Source organism: Galleria mellonella, unplaced genomic scaffold (genome assembly GCF_026898425.1).
Source record: "Galleria mellonella isolate WM207_F2 unplaced genomic scaffold, CSIRO_AGI_GalMel_v1 utg223, whole genome shotgun sequence".
In the NCBI taxonomy this organism is placed as follows: Eukaryota; Metazoa; Arthropoda; class Insecta; order Lepidoptera; family Pyralidae; genus Galleria; species Galleria mellonella.
Window position 1 is genome coordinate 2,455,094 of NW_026442042.1, and position 25,673 is coordinate 2,480,766.

At 31.6% G+C, this 25,673-nt stretch overlaps 1 protein-coding gene across 6 annotated transcripts in view; it reads left to right on the forward strand.

Annotated features, from left to right (window-relative positions):
• LOC113517205 (RNA-binding protein Musashi homolog Rbp6) overlaps positions 1-25,673 on the forward strand; it is a 659,940-nt gene that overhangs the window by 183,313 nt on the left and 450,954 nt on the right. The window contains exon 1 of one of the 6 annotated variants that reach the window (XM_031912313.2): positions 7,940-8,011. The exons of the other annotated variants lie outside the window; for them this stretch is intronic. The gene's annotated coding sequence lies outside the window, so the exon portion shown is untranslated. Of the gene's footprint in view, positions 1-7,939; positions 8,012-25,673 lie in introns of those variants that run through there. 6 annotated transcript variants of the gene reach the window in all.

Sequence of the window (25,673 nt, forward strand, 5' to 3'; positions counted from 1 at the left end):
ACAGTGGCATGATTTTCCATTTATACTGACAAACAAGTCACTTACGAACTCTTTTAAGTAATATTTAATGGGGAGCCGGTCGACTTCACAACCGCAACACAATTAGAAAAGATCAATATCAAACGTTTTACTTATTCAGTGGTAACAGTATAGCCATTGGGTCACTCGAAGAAACACTAAATAATTGTAAAAAAAATTGAGTTTTTTTTGAGCAAGTTCAACTTTGACTAAGAGGCGTCGACGAATTCAAATCGCTTGAGTAGCATGCGGAAAACTAAGCTACATTTTAATATCCGAAATATCTAAGTTTAAAGAAAAAAACTTATTAAATAACGTAAGTTGTAAGTAAGTCCGAATTTCGAAACATCGTTGGTATGGTATTTGGTTTTCGAGCTGTTGAGAGGTTTATGTATTAATAATGCTTAGACTTTCCGTCATCCGAACGAGTTGGCTTCCGAAAGGCTTTAGCATCGTAGACAACATACATATGCTACACCAGATTATATAGAAGACCGAAGAGTATAGTTTGCCACTGTGTCTGGCGTGTATGGACTATGAGAAAGCCTTTGATTCGATCGAGATATGGGCGGTACTACAGTCTCTCCAGCGGTGCCTGATTGACTATAGATATAACAAAGTGTTGAAGTATATGTTTAGTAAGGCTGCTACGAGTATGTCTATTCAAGTACAGAAGTAGAGTACGAAACACATCTCAGTACAAAAAGGTGAAGAAAAGGCTGAAGTCATATCGCCGAAATTCTTCACAGTTAAAATGGAAAATGTTTTTAAAATGGACTGGAAAAGAGTATATATAGTACTAGCGACCCGCCCCGGCTTCGCGTGGGTACATATTACATCACGTCACATTACCTCTAAATTTATCAGTGTTTCATACATATAAACCTTCCTCTTGAATCACTTTATCTATTAAAAGAAACCGCTTGAAAATCTGTTGCGTAGTTTTAAAGATTTAAGCATACATAGGGACGGACAGACAGGGACAGCGATTTTGTTTTATACTATGTGATGATAAACATCAATGCGAATACATCACTAATTTCCGTTTTGTCAATATAGTAATCAAGGCGGAATCCCTGAAGGACTTCAATACTATGCTCAATCACCTCAATAGTGCTTCTTTTCAGATAGGACAACACAAATATTAGGTCTAACGTCCATGTCACACCTACACCGGTTACGATTGAGAATATTACGTTCGAGATTGTCAATGAGTATGTATGTATGAGTACTTGACTGACTAGATAATTATGTCCAACTTCGACCGAGAGGTCAACCGACGAATTCAACTCGGTTGGGCAGCGTTCGGAAAACTATGCCAAATCTTTTCATGTAAAATATCTCAAAGTTTGTGGACGAAGGTCTTTAACCAGTGTATGTTGCTAGTGATGACTTATGGATCCAATACCTCGTCCTATACGGTTGCCTATATAAAAGCTTAAAATTACTCAGCAGGCTATGGAGAGTGCTATGCTCGGAGTTTCTTTACGTGGTGGTTAAACCCGAATCGAGGACATCCTCAAAACAATCGAAGTAACCGACATAGCCCGAAGAATAAGCGAATTGAAGTGGTAATGGGCTGGTCACATACCTCGAAGAACCGACAAACACAGTGTAGGATGGGCAAACACAGTGTAAGACGGCCCCCCACTAGATGGCGTGACGACCTTAAATGCAGGGAGTCAGTGGATGCTGGTGGCTCAGAACCGTTCTTTATGGGAGTCTATAGGGAAGGCCAATGTTCAGTGTTCAACAGTGAATAGATTTCTTATAGCAGTCTATGGGGGAGGCCAATGTTCAACAGTGGACATAAAATGGCTCTTATCTTAATCTTGCTCTTAGTTACCATTTGTTATTTTCACTCCTTTCTGTAAATATAATAAAATACATAATAATTAATATATTATTTATTATTTTTTATAATGCAAGGGAACAATAAACAAAACAAGGGAGTTAACAAATGTTTAGTATGAAGGTCCATCAGATTAGTATCTCCAATTACAAAACATTCCTTGCGAAGTTGGCCAGTCATCATTGAGTTTTTTAATGTATCTATTCGTAGCTTAGAATTTGACAGAAATTACATTAAAATTCAAATTTATGTGAATAAAATACGACATTAAATTTTAACTTGAGAGGTAACTAAATCACGAATAGTTGAGAAAATCCAATTATCGCTTGCACAATGGGTCACGAAACAATCTAAACTAAGAAAATTAATCTTCTGAGTCCAGCGAGAAGCACTGTCTGTGCAAACTTAGACAATGGATTTATATTTCATCGATTTGGGGTTATCGGAAGCGGACTGTGACAAGTATCATATTGGCATCTCTATAGGAATTATTATTAAGTATATTGAAGAGCACTTATACCGAAGTGTGGCAACGTCTGCATTATCTGTCAATTTTTAAGTGATGTTCAATAAGGGGAGTCGTCTAGTGGTCTGTATTTTTTGTGGCTATGTAACGCGTTTACATAAATAAATCTAAATTGGTTGCATTTAATAAGACTTATTAAGTAATCTTATTAGTTCTATATTAATTTAGTTGCTGATACATAATTATGTATACTAAATTATTTTATATTTAATGTGTCTATAAAACATCTCGAAATTAATAGGTATATTTTGACAAAAAGTAAATGAGGTACATAAAAATCAAATAATCTATTCATAAAAGTTAACACTAAAAACTTCAGAATAAAATATCAAACATTGGCAATATTTATAGAATATTATTAGAATTAATATTTCAGTTTGTTATAAGAGTATTTATATAATACTTTTAAAATAATGAAAATACTTAATTCCCTTTCATTATTGAAAATAATGCAGTTACACAAAATTGAGTGTACAATAAGATGAAAAAAAAACCGAATCATGTAAATTACAAAGATTTATATTGAAGCAAAATGTCACAAAGTACAATGATTGAAAATTTTAAAAATCTTGTTTTCCGTTTTACGACGTAGACGTTAGTCAAATTGACTAAGCTGAAAAATCGTTTACAGAAACGAGCTGTGCATCTTGAAAGAAGGTAATATTATATAAATTGAACGCAAAACTTCTTGAAAATCTGTATTTCGTTGAAAATGAAGCAAATAAAGTAAGACGCTCTCTGTCCGAGGGTCGCGATTGCGTCGCCCAATCGTGACAGCATTCTGGTAAAAAAATACATTTCCTAATAAAGTTTTGAACTATAACACTATTATTCCATAAATTCATTCACAATTAAAACTAAGGGGTAATTCTACATGTTGCAATGAAAGACGATTGCGTAAAAGAGAGTTTATATTTGAATTATGAAGAAACCAAAATTTTAATCGATATTTTTTTTTATTTTATTGGCAGTTCAGAAAGAGAACGTATTAATGTTCCAAGAAACTTTTACTGTAAAATAAGTTATTTACAGTTATGGTGAACATATTTAAAGTATTGTTTGTTGCTTATTCCAATTGCAATGCAATTATATTTAATAACACCTTATCTTTAAAAATCTGTTAAGCTATTTGATTTATTCTGTTATGTAAATGAGCCAGATATACTTACATAAATTCTTATATATGTTTTAAAAATATTACCCTCCATTCTTCGACAGTTGGGTAAAAAGGCGGTCTGCAACGACAACGGCGGAAGGGCGATGGTAGGTAAAGCTTTATTGGAATAAGTGGATGAAATTGTAAATCTTGTATGTGGATTCAAAAGGATGGGAAATACGTTGCCGATGTAGAAAGAAAAGCAAATTGGTTTGGAAGAAATTCTTAGTGTAAAAGTGTATGCTAAGTTGGTTTGGACTTGTAAGGTGTTGAATGAAAATAGGGTTTAATAAATATACAACGCTAAATGACAGGAAGTGAGGACATTTAGACTGATCTTTATCTATCATATAGATCGTATAACGTCTGAGACAAATAATAAAGGTTTATAAAGCAAGAGTACATATACGTAAGTATAGATAGATGATTTCAAATAAAAATTACGCATTGAAATTTATTACCTTAGATCTGAGTATCAATAATGCTGTGTGTCTGCTGTGAAGCAGTTTTGCTTGTTAGCTATTTCAGTTTGATGGATGAGGTACGGGGGCATAATACTATAGTCCTCAGGAACAGCAATACATGAGGGGTACTATGCGCATTACAGTGTATTTTGTGATGAAAATACAAAAATGTATGGTTATTTATCTTTACCTCTTTCCAGTAGGTGTACAGTCAGCTTGTTTGTTATTCTAAGTATTACAAAAAAATGTAAAATTATTGAAATAACATCCATCCTCACAATATAAAGTACCGTGTGGTTCTGATATAGAATGGGTCACACGTTCCTTTTCCGTGGGTGTCGTAAGTGGTGACTAAGGGAACATAATGGTCGTGGGATGGGCAGCAGCGTCCCTCTTAAAACATCATCAAAGCAGTTGACAACCTGTCTGTTAAGCATACCAACTACTAACAAACCCTCCAAATAAGAGGAGGCCTAAGTTTAGTTGTGGAAAATTAACGGCTGATATGTATGTAACATTACAACTAATAGAACTTATTATTATTACACACACACACACACACACACACACACATATATATTATTAATATATTACGACGTTCAGCCATCGAATGCTCAGTGATATTTTAATATTATAATGCTACTGATGTATTCAAACCGAAATACACAGTGACACAATCACGAATGATCGATTTGAATCTCTGATATACCAATTCATTTTAAAGTAATGAAAATGGATATTATTATACATATAATGTGACTGAAAAATTATCAAACATATACTTATGCAATTATTTTATGCAAAATTTGTTGTAAATGTGAATTTTTATAATAATGATATTTAATGAATTTTAGTAATTAGGTATATAGACAGATGATAAATTATCTTTTATTAGCACATGAGATATTTCGTATCGTTAATTCATTACGTAAGGTACACTATGTTTTCTTAGCTATCTATGTTTTATGATTATATAGTTTTCTCACATATTCTTTTGTTTTTAATACCATGTTTTGGATATCAATTCGGTTTTAGAAAGCAAGCAAACACAAAATGGTGTTAATAGATTCTCTATTATTACCATAAAAAAATGTTATGATACATTATTTTAATTTAAAACTAAATGGCACAGTAGTCGTAAGACACGCTCGGATGAATTTGTTTCTTTCCGTCTGTAATATTTTTATTTTCATCTATTTGTAGTCACTATTCCTAAGATATTTCTTTCATTTTATATTTTACTCACAATATTGATGTTGATTAGTGATTCACAGTATTCTTAAATAAACAATGGCATACTAAAGATAATCAGTACAATCTCTGACATAAAATACTTTTTTTATAAATCTTTGATTGAATGCTTTTATGTCTGTTATCACTAATAATTAAAAAGACCGTTAGTCTTTTTATCATTGACATTACAAAAAAAAATATGTAAAAAATATAAAAAAGAAAAAAATATATAACAACCAGTGGTCTCAATAAACATTGTTTTGACCCTACCACCATGTAATTATTTTTTTTCTATTGGCATAAAAACTAACTTATCTCTCAAGCTGGATCATTCAATATAATTTTGTAAAATAAATAAATATTATTTTACAAAATTTCATTAAAATCGGTTAAGCGGTTTCTAAGATTAGTGTGAACGAACATTGTACATCTCTTTTCTCTCCCGATGATGTCGTAAGAGGCGCCTTAGGGAACTTCAGCGGCAGCAGCACCTTTCTTAAGAGGTTACAAGGACTTAACTGCGTTTACCAAGCTGGCTGCAAAGCATAGCAACTATTGGTAAAACTCCCCAAAGAGGAGGCCCATGTTTAGCAGTGCACAATTAATAGTAAATATGATGATGGTATATGGAATACTATGGCATGAGATTTTACTTATTAAAATAATTGTACTGGAACATATTAGTACTCGTAAATTTTAATGTAGATATAATGCAAACATTAAAATTTGTGGTTGGCTATCCCAGGACATTCTGTCATTCCGGCACGTTTAATATTTTAAGTATTCGGCTCACGCTCCATCTTCAACGGCCGTCCTGATTGCCGCTAAATTGAACTAAAAACTTCTTCAATGCTTCTAATTCAACGTTTCAATTATATCCTGTATTATCGCGAATATAAATATTATCAACGTCAATTCAGTGAATTAGTCTCCGACGCTTTCGGCTTACACAAAATACATTATTCTGTAATATGACTTAAATATAAAAGTATTTTAGCGAAAAACTATCATTTACATGCTTCTGTAAATCAACACCATCTCATTCGTAATTTGAAATTTCTGTTTGCATTTGGAGATTAAATTTTAAGTTTACCCGATTGTAAGTAGTTTGCTTGGTAACAATTTATTACCCTGGCGCATGGCGTGTAGAACTCCGAATAGCGTTAAGATGTTTTCAATAGAACGCCAACAACGGGATGTAAAGTTTCGCAATAGTGCGCTCTTGGATTGTGCAATTATTGCAAACCGAGTCCTGATTGAATTCTTAGGTCAAGTTTGCTCTCGAAGTTTGCATAAAAGACCCCCTTGAAAATTAACAATTTTCCTTGTTCCCTTTTTGTTTTTGTACATCTCGGAGTTTCTGTAATTAAAAAGAAAGCTAGAAAATGTTTACGGTTACAACTTTGAATAGGGTTTCGCCGGATCCATTAGGTGGGTACGTTTTAATTTACAACAAAATTCAACGTAAACTCGCTAAAATTTTCGTCGAAATTGACCAAGCGCCAACATATCGTTAACACGCATGTCATGTCTGGAAGTTCCGTTCGTGTTTTCGGTAGACTATTCGGAATTTAAAATGGATTCGTTTATAAAGGCATTTACTAGGGTTCGCATTTTCGATGAGGGAGGAGCGTCAGGTGAGTGAGTTGTTTGCTGGCGCTTTGCAACACGAGCAAAACGCGCGACAGTTTAGTCGGCGCCGCCATAGCGCTCCCTATAAATCAGCCGTGCGATTGACGCCTTCCTACGGGGAGTGATCTATTCTACCTCCACCATGATACAGCTTCACTTGCAAGGATTTTCCCAGCTACGGACAAGTTTTGATGTTGAAATTTACTACTATACAGTGGAGAGAGCAATGTCATTTTTAAAGTTTATGTATAATGATATTTTTAGGAACTTTTCTAAGATCGTGATTATAAGTATTAAGAAAAAGGATTTATTCGGAAATTTAATGAATAAAAACTACAAGTTATTAATTATTACATATGTATTACTCAAAAAGATTATTACATTATTATACTATTATTATAAAATCTATATTATTATCACTCTTATTGCTGTTAATTTTATTCCATTCACTGCTATATTGGCTTTAAATAATCAATTACCTTTACCAGTTATACATATAACATATGATGTTTAATGTCTACTACTTCCATTTATATAGATATAATTATTTTGATTGTTCTAAAAATATATGCGATATTTTTGTTTTCTGTTAAAAATGAATTTGCGTTATCCTATAACTAATAGTACTTTAAAATTCATCATACATAAATTTTATAAGATTTAATGTTTAATGTATATACATACTTGCTTTTGACTTTGCTTACTCGTGACTTTGTTCGCATGATTAGGATATATTTACTGCCAGGATAAAAGTGGCCTATATTCTTCTCATCTTCATATACTAGTATGTGTATACCAAATTTATTAGTAATTGTTTAAGCTGTTAATAAGCTATAAGTAAACAAACAAATAGGCTCACTTTTATATTTATAATATTAATAAGGATTCTAAATTAAAAGAAAACCATAATCTTACTATGGTTAAATGAGATGATTAAATGAAGAGTTTAAGTTTATTTCAACAATATGTACTTTAAGATTAATTTTATAATAGTTATAAGTGTTAACGATTATATTTTATTGTTACAGGTAACTTACCAGTTCTGAAGTAATCAAGAGGACAGTAGGACATTAATGAAAAATACTGTTGTTACAACAGGAGCATTGTGTACTCAGACAGTGTACTGATAGGTCAGTCAGTCGGCAATAGTCTATTTATAATATATAAATAGAAAATTTCACTTAATTCCGTTATCGGGAATTGGTACAAAACTTACTTGCAACATTTGACACAAACATACTAACTGACAAGTTAAATAAAAGCTTGTAAAAGTTTCATTCTTTAACGACTAATAGGTGAATTAAAGTGGCAACGGACATAGCTTTAAATAATAAATATGTTACATTTACCGTCTTGGAACTATTGATTTTATACTTTTATAGCATCGCCCTGAAAGCAAACTATTATTAACGAACCAATTATTTATAATATTGCGTGCTTAATGTATTTGTTTCTTGGTTATCCTTACTAGTATGAATTAGAAAGTAATTTTGTTTGTGTGTTACCTCTTGGCACCTTAACAGTTCAAACAATCGTCATAAAATTTGACACAGACATAATATATGGAAGATTTAAACTACTTTTAAACATTTATTCTATATTAGAATGTATATAAATAAATAAAGTGGTAATTAACATGGGAGTAAACTGTATCGAATTCATAAAAGAATTATAAAAATCGGTTTTGAATTGATAAAGTTATTCTGTAGTATATAATATGTATATAACACAAGAAAATGCTGGTACATTGTAAACATATTGTATTCGAAATCACTTAAAAAAACAGGTGACATCTGTCATTCCATCCACATAACTATTCCCACAGTTTCGTTATTATGGTTATTTTTAAAATTCAAATTAAGAAACACAAATCTACAGATACCACAGTTATTTTATTTATTCCACCAACGAGTGAATGATATAAAGAAAATTCCCAATGGTTTTGTAACGTAGTAACAAATAAATATGTATTTATAGATCACTAGAATATTGATGTGCCTAGGTGTTGCGTTATCCGCAGTTTAGTTCTGTACTGTTACGTTTGACCACTTAAATATCAATATTGTAATTAAATTAACTATCTAAATACTGATAGATAATTTCTAATCATAAAATAATAACATACAAGAATCCATTGAAAATACAAGAATTTTTGTATTTTCAATGGAAGAACATAAAATAATAAAAAAAAAATCTATACGAATATAAAAAAGTAGCAAGATTTATACTAAATTTCTTCACAAAACCATATAGTAGTTTTAGAGTGCATGCATGCACCCACGAACGAATAAATATATAAATGCATTCTATTTTAGTTAAGTGTGTTAATATCGTAAAACTATTGATGTCTCCATTATACACCTTTAAAACACGTTTATTCAATTAAAATACTTTTAAATAGTAACTTAAAAAGTAGCTTTATAGTGTACTAAACCGTTAAATATAGGGTAATTAAAATGTTTCCTTTATTTCGTAATTTTATACCATAAGATTTTTCTTTTTAACTAATTCATAAAGGTATTTTCTGTATGTATCATATTAAATCACAACTAATTTGGATCAACTTGCGATGATTCTTTCCTCAATGTAAACAGTTTACGTCAATATCGGTCTCGTATTAATTTTCTGTGAAGTGAAGTCTTTAATTAACATCAATATCTTAAGCTTCAATGAGCTTAAGCATTTTTAACGTTTTTAACATATTATAGTGATATTACCTGTTTCACTCATTCTCGTAGTATCGATAGATAGTAACGTTTATGGATGGTCCGCAATGGTCGTATGCCGCGCCAAACCAAGCTGTACCTTTAATATTTTAGTAAGTCGCCTCACGCGCCGCCTTCAACGGGTCCTGATTGCCGTCCGATCGAAATTATATTTCACTGGCACATTCAGAGCTCCCTGGACAAGATTGCCTTTCATATTACACAGTATTTCAATACCTCCAAATAATGCGTTGAAGGTAATTTTGATGTAATACCAAGAATTACCGTCTTTGTGTTATTATTATTACTACTATTACCTACTGAAGTGTTAGTTTTGACAGAACGTTTGTATTTCATAGGCATATATGGCACAGATTACTATTTAACTTTCGTTATAATATTCGGTCTTTCTTATCATCTTGGAAAAAGTTATAATTTGTGATTTATAGATGGCAGTGTTTACTATTTTTATTTAGATTTTCAAACTTCAATATCTCATTAGTAACCAAACGACATCCTATTTTATGAGAAATCAACACTCGAAAGAAATTAACTTATGTCTAGGTGGTATTTTCAGACCCGAGTTAATTTAGAAAACATTGTTATCCAAATTCACGTACCGAGAATCAAATTTAGTACCTACACAGGTAAAACAAGGTATCATTGCACCAGGAAGTATTCATAAAATAATTTATGTCAAATAATGTAGGAGAAGTGCAGATGTTTCCTATTGAGTGTAACGCAACACCTAAATCACCTTTGTGTTAATTAGAAACATTAATCATAAACAATTTACTTTCCCAAAAGGTTTTCTTTTTATTTCCGGTTCGTTATTTATACGGTGTTTTTTTTTCGCCTGTGGAACAAGTGGTTATATCGCGTGATAGGGCGCAGTACCTCAACCGTCCCAGAAAGAGTGCCCACGGTATTTGTTAATCTTGCTTTCATTGTACAAAATATGGCAGGATACGCGTAAAAAGGCTTTATAGGTTGAGAGTTCAGGGGTATTATTCTGCTGTATGCCGATATATAGTTATATGTGTAATTTTTTTTCTTTCAATACGAAGCTTTTTTGTTTTTTATATAACTTGAAATAACAATCAAGCTGACAGTTCCCAACGCCAATGGAACTGAAATTAAGGGTACAGTGGCATAGCAACTTAGTCCTTAGGAAAGGTATCGCATGAAAATACCTTTCATGCGCGACATAGTATACTTTATTATATCCACGTACTGATCATGTTTATAGGCGATGGCTACCACTTTTCATTAGGTGAACCGTCAGCTTGTTTGCTATTCTAAGTTACATAACAAATACTGCTATTCATACATCACCACACAGACATCATAGAATATACTGTGACATCTATGATACCTGTCATGCATCGCCATTCCACAGAACTTAGGTGCTTTCGTACCTACCATATAATTTCACTGTCACATCTCAGCTTCAATTTGTAATCCATTTTTCAAATACCGGTATTCGATCGAGCTAAAGTTTTTCATAAGTAGGTATGTATTTTGAATACTATGGTTGCCAACCTGACTGCTAAGCGTGCTAAGTACTAACAAAACCACATTATGAGGTCGATGCATAGCAGTGGACAGATAACGGTTTATATTATGATGATACATTGCGATTGATATTATGGTGACAAAGAGCTGATCTGCTGATAAAGCTGGTTGGTAGTGGAAGCGTATAAAAAGTAGATATCCAAACACTGTTTAGATTGTTTTGGATGTAGGTAGCTTAATTTTTTTTCTTATTGTGTTTAAAAGGTTATAAGATGCTTATAAAAGCTTTTATAGGCTGAAGCAGATGATATTTTGTAAATAATAGGCTAGGAGCTAGCTCGTCACAAATTCAAACATAAGTTATTAATAGGATCTTAAAAGTGGAAAGTGTATATACTGATTTAAAAAAATAAATATTGATTTTTTATACCACTGTGGCGACATACAACGGCCTACCTATTGTCAAAGTGGTTACTGTAGCCTTAACATCTGCAATATCAATAACAACATTATTCTATTATTAAAGATAACTTAGTATTATTGGTATAGTTTAAAATAAATATATATGTATTTTTAAATATTAAAATTACATCAGTACAACAATGACGACTGTATTTTGCAAAAAAATTCAATTGTGAAACAATTATTTTAACTTAAAAACTCTATTACTGAACAGATTTTAATAAAATTTTTATGGCACATACAACTGTCAGAGTTATGAGGTACCAAACATAAAAACATACAATCGAATTGAGAAACTTTTTCTTTCTGAAGTCCCTTAAAAATATATATATTTAATTAATATTTAAACTTATATTCAAAATACGCAGATATTTACCTACTATATCAACGGTTTCTTACAGTTATCAACCTGATCTCTCTTAAATAATATTGCTGGGTTCATATGATTATTATTTATTTGTATATATGGTTTGAAAAGGTTATATTATGCACAATTTTATATACTAGTTTTTTTGCCCGCTAATACTTACGCATGAATTTAAGAAATAGGAAATCCAATAATTTTGACCACTCCTTGATTAAGTTCGACCTTTAGGAGCATAAGTGTGAAAACTACACTTAATATACATAGTACATTAGTCTTTGCGTGATGCCGGAACAAATATAAAGACAAACAAAAAGACAAAATTACTAAAAAAAATATTATTTTGACATCTAATGCACTCATTATGATCTTATACAAAAAATTATCTTAAATATTCACAAGAGGAAGACTGTACAAAAGTTGCTTGAGCACCTCTGTCCTATTCGTGTTTCTACCGTGAAGCAGTTGTGTTTGCATGGCTGTGTTTCGGAAGGGTGGGTTATGGTAGTGAATTTACAGGGTACAAAGTAATAACACCTGGGTCCTCAGGAATAGCAACGCATGGGGGTATCATGGGCGAAACAGTATAGTTTGTTATGTCTATGATACTGCTCATGTCTAAAGGCGACGGTTACCACTTTCCAACAGGTGAGCCGTCAGCTTGTTTGGCATTCTATACTACATAAAAAAATCTTAAATATCTCCCATGTAAAACTTTATCTAGTTACAATTTTATTATATTAGTAAGATAAAACATGCTTTACTTCTGGAAAAATAAAATCGGAAATTCAAACCTGGCTTCAGGACTATAAAGAATGCACATTCGTTTACACCTGAGGTGTTAAAAGTGAACAGAATTGTATTTGAATTGTACTGCTATTTTTAATTCAAAAAGAATGCTTCTTTTTGTTTCAGACTTTTTAGTAGTCATAAAATAAAGAAATTGTTATTTTCAAGAAAACTTTCAACAGTAAAAATGTAAGCGATTTACTTTCACAACAAATTTAGACGAGTTACCAAATCATTGTTTATTTTCTTTAATAGCTACTTAAGTATTTCAAAAAGTCTCGTCTTTACTATTCTCTTTTGGTCTTTTTGTCTTTAACATTCTACAGATTTTCATAAAATATTTATGTATTTTTATTATTTCTATCACTCAAATCTTTTAACTTTAATAATAAGTTTTTACATCATATACTTTCTTATTCCATGCAATAGATGTTTAAAGTTTTTACAACGTAAATATAACGCAGAAATGTAGATACTTGCTGCTTTTGACTATGCAAGAGAAATGTTTTGGAAAGTAACAATGCAATATGGGGCTTTAAAAAAACCTAGAGAATTTTAAAAGGCACTTTTTGTGTTGCAAGTGTTGATGGGCGACAGTAGTCACTTCGTATTACATTGTCTGGCAGTTTGTTTGCTTTTCTACCGGTAGTGGTATTGGTTGAATATAAATAAAAGGTTTTGACTTAACTCCGAACAGTAGTCGCCGTCGGCTAGATCTTAAACAGTGAAGTGGAAGTAATAAGAGACGTGTAACAGTGTTGTGTGCTAATATTTTGTTTATTCGTACTGCCCAGAATGCGTAGTGTGAGTTGAATTCGGTTTCTTCTACTCTAATTTAAATAATAGTGAAAGAAACCAAGTTCAAGAGAGAAAAACCGAGTTTATTGTTATTATATATATATATATATATATATATATATATATTCTGTTTCTTCTTATCTCTTTTTGTATTGTCTCTAAAAGCTTTAAAATAACAATGTTATTTGATTTGTGCCTATATAAAAACACAAAATAAAAAGCACATCTATATAGTACTCGTATATATTATTTTCTCTGTTCATTTTCCTTCCCCATAAACCCATAAAACCAGCGACCTTAGGAAAGGGAACGAGCAGTATCTACGTAGCAGCTTATTCGGCCGCTATAAATTCTTAGTAGATAGTCACAGTCAGCAGACAGCACTTTTCATTTTCCGAAACTATCTAATGTCAGCAAAAAACGTAAAGGAAGTTCTAAATTACAGTTAAATTTGAATAAAATTTACATAATACCCACCTCAAGCGCGAGGTTTCACTTGTAAATCCAGCAGCAGTTTATTATAATGTATTTCAATGTGTTAAATGAAGCCGAAAGGCTTTGTTGGCCTGAGTTGGCTCTTCGGTCACAAACTTAAACAGATGCATGCGTACGATTGTCGAATATTGGTGAAGCGGAAGAGATATGATACCGTACGAATAGTGTTTCATCATTTTAACTTTAATACTCTACCGACATACTTAGAGTTTTAAGTTTGAGGGTGTATGGAATGACAGACAAATGGATGCGGAGAGCGTGTCATAGTTTAGGATTTCTTTTAAGCCACTGTCAAATGCAGATGAGTCTCAATTCTGTCTTTTTTGTGAATATATTATCTTCACTAATTCTAAAAATATTTTCATAAAAACTCTTTTTCGATCCGATAAATTGAATTATTTTGTAATCTTCCAAATGTACAAAGAAATTAAATGTTCATACCTTTTTTTTATAAACAGTATCCTTTCTCTCCATTCCATATTAATTTTATAACAAATGATATAGCTGTTTTTGTTGTGATGTAAAATTTTTGTTCCTGAGCAAAATCTTTTAAAATGTTTTAAACCCAAATATTTTACGTATGTGGCCCCGTCTTGCCTTGTGGTCCCGGCATAGAATGGCCATTTCTTTTCTTTCAGTGGGTGTTTGTCTGTGGGTAAGAGATGACTAAGGAAGCTTATTGTTGAGGGATGGGCAACAGCGTCCTTTTTAAAACATTACCTAAGCCTACCTGCAATTACCTGCCTGCTAAGTGTGGTAACTATTAGCAAAACCCCTCTTATTGGGGAAGGCTGTATTCAGCAGTGAATAGTTAACGGCGGATATGATTTCAAATAAAATGTATCTAGTTATTTTCTTTCTAGTTGATGTCCATGTGTTTATTCGAAGCAAACACACAAAACTAATACCTTTTTACGGACTATAAGTTTATTACACTGACTTTATTATTATTTTACACAATGTGTAATTTTAGCAGTGCATGTATGATCCCACTGTATTGCAATGAGAATCTATTTTATGGATCGGATTGCAATGGAAACCATAGTATATGTGACTACACATAAATATAATGGTATATGACAGGTACGTATTGGTAGAAACATAAAATATTTAAAGTAACGACTGTCCACGCGGTCACATACGGTCTTTTAGGGACTAGCTTTTACTCATGACTTTATCCATCTGACTGGGATATATATACTGACTGGAACAAAGAAACAAATATAAATAACAAGCCTATATCCTTTTTCGTCACATATACAACGTGTATACTAAATATTATAATGATTGGTTAAGCTGTTAAGGTGAAACAAACTTTTACATTCATAATATTAGTAAGGATTATTTGACGAATTCCTTCATTTTGATCAGAATACATGTCGCTAATATTAAACGTATATTTAGGAAACAGTCTTCGTTACAACAATACGAGCTAAAATAATGTCATAGACATATTTAAAAATGCATATTAACACTTGATATAAACTTTCTGTTAGTATTATACACGTATAATATGAGTGTAATATGTAAATGTTGTGGAAATGCGGTATTATGGTTATAATGAACTCAATAGTCGACTTGCCCATACTTCGGTAAACATATTGAAAGTCAATAAAGCAAGGGACCGGAAGCCTACCGCTTATTTCATCCTAATTAGTTTTGTTGACATCGTTTCCCGTCATCGATGATGGCTAGATCAAATTCATAATCATCAGTTCAATTTCAAACTATGAGTTTGAATTATATATAATTTAGCATTACGGTAATAATAATTTATAGAAATATAAATCTATATATAAAAATAGCTTTTCATTAGCTACGCATAAATTTCAGACGTAGGAAAAGTAATGAAAAAGTTCATTTGTAGATGGCATATTAAGATAAAACCAACATCAGATTTTAAGTGACTCCTTCAAAAATATAACTGTAAAAATGATATCCAATTTGGTGCAGTAATTTTTGCGTGATACTAAAATAAACATACAGACAGATAAATTTTTAAAAACCCATTGTTTTGGACTCTGTCACCTTTATTAAGACGTCTCATATATTTTTTTCTTAAATATTTTTATGTACAGACATCGTCTAGTTACTATTTTATTATATTACTAAGACATAAATATTTTAGAATTCCAAGAATTAAATGTACCCAAGAAATTGATGATGATGATTTTAGTAAATCGCTGTTTACTGCTCTTCAGTCAGTTTAATGCAAAAGGTGAATTGGTTAAATTATATGTTGCAAAATAAAGTAATTTAACTGTTTCTTTTTTTTTAATACCATGGGCCAAAAAGCTTTAGTACGTAATAAATTACATTTTAGTAAGTTATTTGCATTACCTATATTTTTATATATACACTTATTTGTTGCCATATATATAAAGTGTTTTGTGTATGCTTATTTTATTCTAATTATATGAAAAATATGTTATGTTGAGTATTAGTTTATGTGCCTTATTTATTATTATTGACTTGTGCAATGCAATGGTCGACTGGTAGAGAACACCATATGGTATTATGTCCGCCAAATATACAATTATATTCAGACTTAAATTTAAATTAAAATACATAAAAAAAAAACAAAATAGATAATTATGTTCATTGTTTACTATTCCTAACTTTCATATTTACATATTAATTAAATATTGATAAACTTCGAAATCACAAACCATGTCTATAGTAAGTAAGTACATAATATAAATTGCATCTCATCTATACGGTTCCAATATCCTCGAACTAACCTACAAGTTCCGATCAAAGATCGAACGTCCCGAACCGTGCCATACCTACCCGTGACAGCCTCAAGTAATCCCAGATGCCGCCTGCGATGAATTAAAGTCACTCAGACTAGTTGACTCGACAACTCTTAGAAGATATCTATTGTGTAGACACAGATTTTAGTTTGTTTTGGTAATTTCATGTTGTTGTCAATAGTTGGATCATATTATTAATTATAATTAATGCTCTGCAACTGGGAATAGATCTCTGGTCAAGCGGATTAGAATACTTTGCTAAACTCGTAAGATACCTTGAGTATTTTGATTTTTGCTGTTGCTATATATATATGTATATAGGTATATTCTATTACATGGTAGATAAAATAAGAAATAAAAGCAATCAGTCGTAGGACTGCACGTAGAAAGTGAAAACCTCTTAGCTTCACAAACTTATAAACATAATTTTACAGTCGTTAAAAATAGTTTTTTTACTATTTGTTACTGAAAAATATTTTTATCAAGGTGTTAAAATAGTAATAAAATTTCCATTTATTGCCCTGTTATAAATTATTATATTGTTATTTATATTATTATATAAATTATTGTGTATCTGAGCGTGTGAGCGTGATGGTCACGCGAGTTCAATAGTTTTTCCCCATTCCAAAAAGTGTCCGATGTGCATAAAGAAATTTTTACTACAAAATTTACCAGATCTTGTTTGATCGATAGTACAGAATATTAATATTAGTAACAACATTCTTACTCGTATATGTTATTCAGATAGAAACACGCCAAAATTTAGTTAATATATAACAATAAAGAGATCACTTACCGTTAACAGGAAAACTTAACCGTATACGTATGTATAGGTACCTTCTACTAATGTAATAATTTTCCTAAACAACATTTCCACAAACATACTCCCAGTCATATATTTCGAACCGTAAATGCGTAGCTTAACGGTTCGGTAATAAAAGTGGTTTTGAACAACAGAACATCGTCAAATCACTAGCGTATTGTATGAATGCGTATCTTGTATGGTCAGCATCAAAGTCAACGATACCGTAAAGATTTTCAAAAGCCCCATACTTCATAGTATATATGATATATGCGTTTTATATTCTACTAATTTCAAGTGTCTAAGATGCTCATCCATTTATATAATTATATATGCAACGGTGTTAACGGGTTTTGAAAATCTATATTAACGACTTTTGATGCTAACGGTACTATTATTTATTCTGTGCTCGTATGTTGAATAATTCGGTAAGTTGTCCCGTCAACACTCGTCCCATATATTTGAAACAGGAGATAATACTTTAAGATTTTCCTCTACAAATAAAATAGTGACTTCAAAATTGAAACGGAAATAATAATAAATTTTTTAAAAAGGGGAATTGTTAAAATTGACAAAAGTCTTGTGAAACAAAAAAAAAAAATACAGGTGAATTAATTTACTACTTGCCCTTTTTTAAGGATGTTTAAAAATTAAAGGAAAACCGTACTCGTAACTATATTTACTATCATCAAAATAACACAAACAAGCCGATTTAATTGGTTTTCAACTTACATCAAAAGGAAGAGATATTTCCGCGATATATTCAATATTTATAGATGCATAAAGTTTGATGATTCTACTTATAATGAATAGAGTTGACTTCATGTTAGTTCGATAATTTTGTCCCAATTTAAGTCGTGATTCTGGAACAAAATTTAGTATTATGTAGGTCAAGAACACAAAGTATATCTGAAAGAGAAAGAAACTTAAATTTAGTATTTTTAATAAATAATTAATAAAATAGTAATAAAAAAATTTAAAATTAATAATTTTTAAATGCTTATTTTGCATTTAAAAATGGGTTACTGCAAAAAAAAAATAGAGTCCTTGTCCCAATAGAATGTGCCCGTGGGACTACTTACCAAACTACTCAGTACCGGCGACGAACTTAAGGCAAACACAACACGTCTCTATAACTCCCGGGGAGCAACATTATAAACAAGACGAACTTAATATTAGACCGCGACGACACAGTTTATTCATGTCACCAGGTGCAGAAAGACGGCCTAACGCCCGAAGTTACCGTCATATTATACGTAACGCGATATTCAGACACATTACACTCAAGTTTACGACTCCAACTGAGGTGGAAAGCTTACGTTTATGAATCTTTAAGCATCTTTTAAAATCCGTATCGTGGTGTATTTTATGTCGTTGGTGTATTATTGCTACATAATCATTGCCAGTGATATCTTGACGATTTATTATCCTCAGGTCGTAATATCTGGATAGAATATCTCCCTAGAAATGCATCGATAAAATCGACCTACCTTTTTTTAATACTGTAACAGATAATTTTTATCATGTCAATTGCTATAATATTTAAATGTTAAAAAATATGAAAAAAAAAAGAACACGCCAGGGAATAATTTGGCTAACCTGTTTTAACATCTTGGTACTTATTATATATACTCGTATATGTTTTCTTATATATTTTGGATTTAATATCATTGAAGGATCGGGAAAGAGTACTTTTGAACATATAGTCCGTTAATTATTGCAATATTTCGGTTTATTTCATATTCTCAGTTTAATTTCTTTTATTTTATTTAAATAGTGTCATTCGAAACAAAATAAATGGCTTTTAAAGATTTTCATACACGATAAGCCAGATAAAACCCTTTGTAATTTGCTCTACCGTCCACATTCCAGCAATGCAGTTTACAGTTCGATTTTTTTATTATAAATTTGTAACATTATTAAATAGGAAACATAATGAACCAGAATTTATGGTCGTATATTTAATTGCTGGTTCTATTTTCAAATGTAATTTATACGAACGATAATTTATGCCACATGTTTGGACGTGAAATAGATTAACCTTCTTTTTAAACGTCACGCCATTGTGAATGTTATTGCCTGTATTTTAAGATTATATTGGCATGTTAATATATGTGCGTTGTGCACAGTTCATTCTACTTCCTGCATCTGCTGTCTGAGCCCATTCACATTCGCGATTGCTAAATGAATGGATGTCGCGAAATTAGCAACGTCTCGCTTGCCAGCTCCATATCTCAGATGTGAGACAGCCGCAGTAGTTGACAGAGATTACGACAATTACACAGTATTACCTGGTAATATATTACGCGACTGAACTATCGCCCACTCGATTATTGTTTACGTGACATCATATGATTTAGATTGGTTAGCAGGACACGTTAGCGTGTCCTGTATGGCTGTAGTGCTAATAAATTACAACAGTGGCCCTGGCGGCTAATAATTAAGGATATAATGATACTTACTTGTATTTTATTCTTTATTATTTTTATGCACAATTCGAAACGAAATAATTTGATATTATTTTAATAATATAATTTTATAATTATATGATTGAATAAATTATTCATGAATATTTTAATTTTAATTCTATATTTAAACAAATTTTGTGTATGATTTTCAACAACCTCTGTAATAAAATAAACATCATTTGACAAATTCATAATTAATTAAATTATGTTAATTTATATTAAACTTAGATTTTATTTGTACAACTATTTTCTTTTAGTTTTACTTACGTTTTTAAAATATATTACATATTGAAGTGGCGATACGTTTGAATTAAAAAAGTGTCATTTTTTTTTATATATCTAACTTTCATACTCGTATATATATTAATACTAAATGTTCTGAATACTAAGAAGTTATGCCTCCATACCTTGTAATTTCTCTACTATATTAACTAGCTTTTACAAAGTAACTATGGGCGACAAAGAAAACCAGGAAAGGATATTGGAAATATATGTATATTGGTTAAAGAAACTTAGAAGACTACGGCCGTAAAGGGAAGTCAAAGGGAAATAATAGAGATGAGTGCCAATTTCGAATTTCGTAAATAATAATATAAAGCTTTAAGAAATATATGTGGCCTGTACTCCACATATTGTCTACCCCGTTAGGCTTGGTGCTAACAAATAGTTGTGATGAACAGGTATAATTGACAAATATCAAGAAATATAAAAACTATTTACACAGTGCTCAGCTTGATGAGTTTACGTGCTGGACGCCTAAGAACCTCCCCAATTGTGGCTACGTCCGCTACACACACTATTCCATCATGATCAGGAAACACTCTAATCATTCGGCTTTTAGGCTAAAGTCCCTTTGACATCTTGCATCAACAATCAAGACTATGCCATCTACTGACAGATTGGAATATCATAGATGGCAGTTCTGGCCTCTGCGTAAAGTCAAACTGGGCACATATTCTTTGAGCCATCTAGATCAAAAGTGATCTAATTGAAAGAGTCAACGCTCTCTTGACCGATTGGACCAGCCTTTCCTAACTTTCACTTATTAAAGGAGACTCCAAAATATAAGGATGACAAGGAAAACCAGGAATGGAAATTGAAATTATATGTACATTGGTCAAGGAAACTTAGAAGACTAGGGCCGTGAACGAAAGCCAAAGGGAAAGAATAGAGATGCGTGTCAATTTCGAATTTGGTAAATAATAATATAAAGGTATAAGTAATATATGTGGTATGAACTCCACAGTAACACACAAACAATGTCACTTTCACGTTTATAATATAAGCCCAGTGTTTGGAGTAGTAATTCTTTATACTTTGACATTAGTAAGTATTCGGACAGTACGTATGTCGGTACTATAGTCGAAAGTATGCATAAATTAAGGCATAAATATATACTGATAACTATCAAAGCTTGAGCAGATGTTGTACTGTTTCAATTTAAGGGCACACAGCGGCGCAAGTTCAACGAGATGAAGTTTGGCTAACTTTGTTCGTCTTGACATTGTCAACTAATCTCCCGACCAGCAGCACGTACACGTATAATAACCGCAATGCTAGCTTATTTATAATCTGAATAAACACACATAAATTACATTAACTTGTTACTTGTATATTCTATTAGGTGATAGAGTATTATGTGATTCGTTTCTATACGTTTATCTATCTATATTTTTATGTATAGCTGCTCGACCTGATTTCTTAAGAGTTATGAAGAAAATATGACCACATCCCTTTACAGTACGACTATGTAATGTAATAAAATGAAAATTGAATAATTTCAACCAATACTGAACGTTAATCTGTCAATCTGTTTATATGGAGAGTATTAACCTAAGTTTTTTACTTTTTCGTACGATTTTTTAAATATTTTTGTTTCTATAATAAACAAAATGTATATTAATATTTGGTATAAATCAAACAAAAAAGAATCAGTCAAAAAGGTGTTTGTATTCTAAAGTGATCACTTACATACATTCAGTAATGGATTTTTACTTTCAGAAACTAAACTTTCGTAATAATATTATGAATATGAAAATATATGGTATTATATTACATATACCATACATTTGTATTGTATATGGTATGGTATATGTAAGTGTTTAAACGTAAAAATTCTTTTTTATTTTGTAAATTTTGGTTTACACGCTTTTAGAATAAAGAAGGACATAAGCTAATAGATTTTATAAAATTAATGTCTTGTTGATTTACTGAGTTAATCGTACTACAAATATTTTATTTTGATTGAAAAATACAAAAAGAAGCTAGTATCGTGTTATTCGTGACAACTCACTGGCTATACGGAAACAGATAGATCTAGAAATATGAAATATTGCAGAAGATTCTAAGATTAAATAATATAAGATACCTATAAGCATAGTCTAAAAAATAGAAATGTCTACAAGAACGAATGATATGGCAGGCAAATCTGCAGGCGATAGTTAAACGGGTTTCAATTATTTATACGAATTATTTTTCAAATTATTTCCAACCAATTATCATTTATTATTTCAAGTTTGAATCTTTCAAGTGAGGCGAGTTTAATATAGAGTATGTGGAAATGAACATAAAATATTATCTTACAAAGCTAATAAGTGAAGGAAAACCGAGACCGCCAACAATCAACCGTATAAAATCGTAAAAAACAATATATTACGATCGTGTATATTATGGGCGAATCTGAATGTGTCAGTGCGTAATTTATAACGGTACGTGTTTTTTGTGGAGGCTCTCTCTTGACCTCATAAAACACAGCCGGGTGCAGGGCCGGAATCAGACGCGAGGGCACTTGAAGCGAGTTTTGCCCGCGGCGCTCATCGAAAGTGGGAAAAACAAGCGATCGCCACTCGACTGAGACGCCCGGATGACACTTCACACGTCGTCGTGATTTTTACAACGTTTCCACTCAACTCTGTGACGTTTTTCCACCGTAATCACTTTGATGTGCGCGCGTTCTTTCCGCCGTTTCGAGTAGGTATAAATTCGGTATAACAAGTGTTTGATGTATTGATGTTTAGTGTGTATTCTGTGGCTATGTATGTGTTAGACATATTCTATAAAGAAAGCTATATATGGAAGGTGTAATGAAAATTATCAGCATTATATCATTCTAAAAGCAACATCGGTTAAAAAGAAATATATATATTTTAACGAGGACATCCGCTAAAGAACCAAAATAACTAACACAGCCCGAAGGATAAATAAACTGAAGTGGCAATGGGCTGGTCACATAGCTCGAAGAACCGAGAACCGATGGGGAAGAAAGATTCTTGAGAGGCGACCACGTACGGGTAAATACAGTGTAGGACGACCCCCCACTAGATAGAGTGACGATCTGAAATGCGTTGCAGGGAGTAAATGGATTCAGGTGGCTCAGGGCCGTCTATAGGGGAGGCTTATGTCCAGCAGTGGACGGATAATGGTTGAAATTATTTTTTATTTATTTATTTTTTTTTGTACACATCAGTTATAAGAATATGACAGAGGTAATCAAATGTACAAAGGCGAGCATAACTCTAATAGATTCTTTCCAGCAAACTCAAAGTGGAAAGGAGCATCAATGTCAGCGGGTAGAGCGGTGTACAATATTGTGACAATTTTTAAACAAACTAGACAATTTGTGTGTGTGTGTGTGTGTGTACAGTGAACTTTTTTTTTACATGTAGAAGGTGAAAATCACCTGTACGTTAATAGCGATGTAAATTCAGTAGTGGCAAATAAATAAAAAGAGATATGAGATTCACATTTCAAACAGTATTGTGAAGGTAGCAATTTTCATTTGAAAAATAGATTATCCAGAATTCTATACAAAACAATCCTGCAGATTGATATCACGTAAACAAATTGAAATAATGCAATGGAACGATAAAAAACAAAACACGTGAAAATTGAAGCGTGTATCCACAAAAAGCGATAGACGATTTCAATTCAAATTCGATTGCTTTTGAAAGTAACCCACCCAGAGGAGTGCGAGCCACAAAGAAATTTTGAGCGCTTTGGTCTTGAAAATCTTTTGCTCCCCAGGGATTCTTTAGGCGAGTCTTTGATTATTCAGTATTTACGTGTCGATTGTGGAATCATCTAGGACGAGCGAAGCCGGTGAGAGATTCGTAGATTTGAACATGTACGTGGCTGGCAGGTGGCCAAACGCGATACAAATTTAACGAGTTGATTTTATTCACAGGACACAATTTTAAAGTAGTCTATGAACATTAAATGTAAGTTGTAATGTTGAGTAAGTGTAGTGGTGCATTTTATGTATTTCGGGTTACTATGTTTTGTATACTGAATAATTTATAATGTAGGTAGATACATTTCGAAAGAATTTCTTTTAGATACCTAAGCAGTATGCGTTTCCAGTTACTTTATAATATTTTTTTTCGTTAAATATAAAATAAGATTTATAACTTTATTTTTAGGCTATCGCGATGTTGTGGTAGGCTTTAACGTTATTGTTTTTCTTTTATAATAATTAATTGAATTAATAATCTATCATAAATACATATCCATATTTGGAATAATGAATGAATTGATTATTTTAAAATTATCTCTTAACCTATCATTTTGTATGCCATTGTTTTGGAACAAGGCGCATGCTCATATCATATTATTATTGTCACCTGTGTACCGTGGTTTTAAGAAAATAAATGTTGTTATTATCAATTTGGTAGATATAATTTCCGATTATTGTTTAAAATTTATTTAAACAATAATCGAAAATTATTGTTTAAGTTATTTACACATAGTTACAATATAAGTATTTCTACATAGTTACAATATAAATAAAAAAGAAATATAAATAATAATATGATAGATATATCGGTGTAATTTAGGACGGTATGATAAAAAAATAGTAAATTTATTATTATTTTACACATTTTACAAACAAAATATGTACCGGTAAACATTTCGTTCATTAAAAATAGTATTTATCCGTAACTTAGTTCGCGTCATTGGATTATACAAATGATGGAGTAGAATAAAAAGTTTATGTCTTCTCTATCTCAAATATTACAGGTATACGAAACTAAATAACGATTGAGTGACATACAAAGCCATCAAAGAGACAAATAACAAACAAACAAACTCATATTCACATTTATTATATTAACAAGGATTATCTACAGATATTTTAAATACACAATCGGGACTTAACGCGATGTAAAAGCCTTTACAAGTAAATAGCCCTACATACCTGTTTCTTTATCGTACTGCTGCCGTTTATATACAAATGTGTAAACAATGCGAAAGTTTAAAATTAAATACTAATAATCTACAGATATTTCAACGAAAATACTGTATACAACCCTGTATTGATTAATAGGCCGTTTAAAATTTCAAATTAATCGTGTATCGAACTATCGATGCACCTAACGAAATATATGACCATTGAGAATTGTATAAAAATGAAATATTCTATTATGTATGTGTCAATTTATTGCATCGCGTCGCAAAACTATTACTGCGGCACGTTTTATTTGCTGACAGCAGTGAAAATTTGCGTCAGAGTAAGTGCCAAATTTATAACATTGAACTGTACGAAAGGTTTTTACGCTAATTGGTTCGGTGGGTAAGGATTGTTAAAGATAAAATATGCAATGCGGACTGTTTTCGTTTACATTTTGATTGATTGCTTCATTAC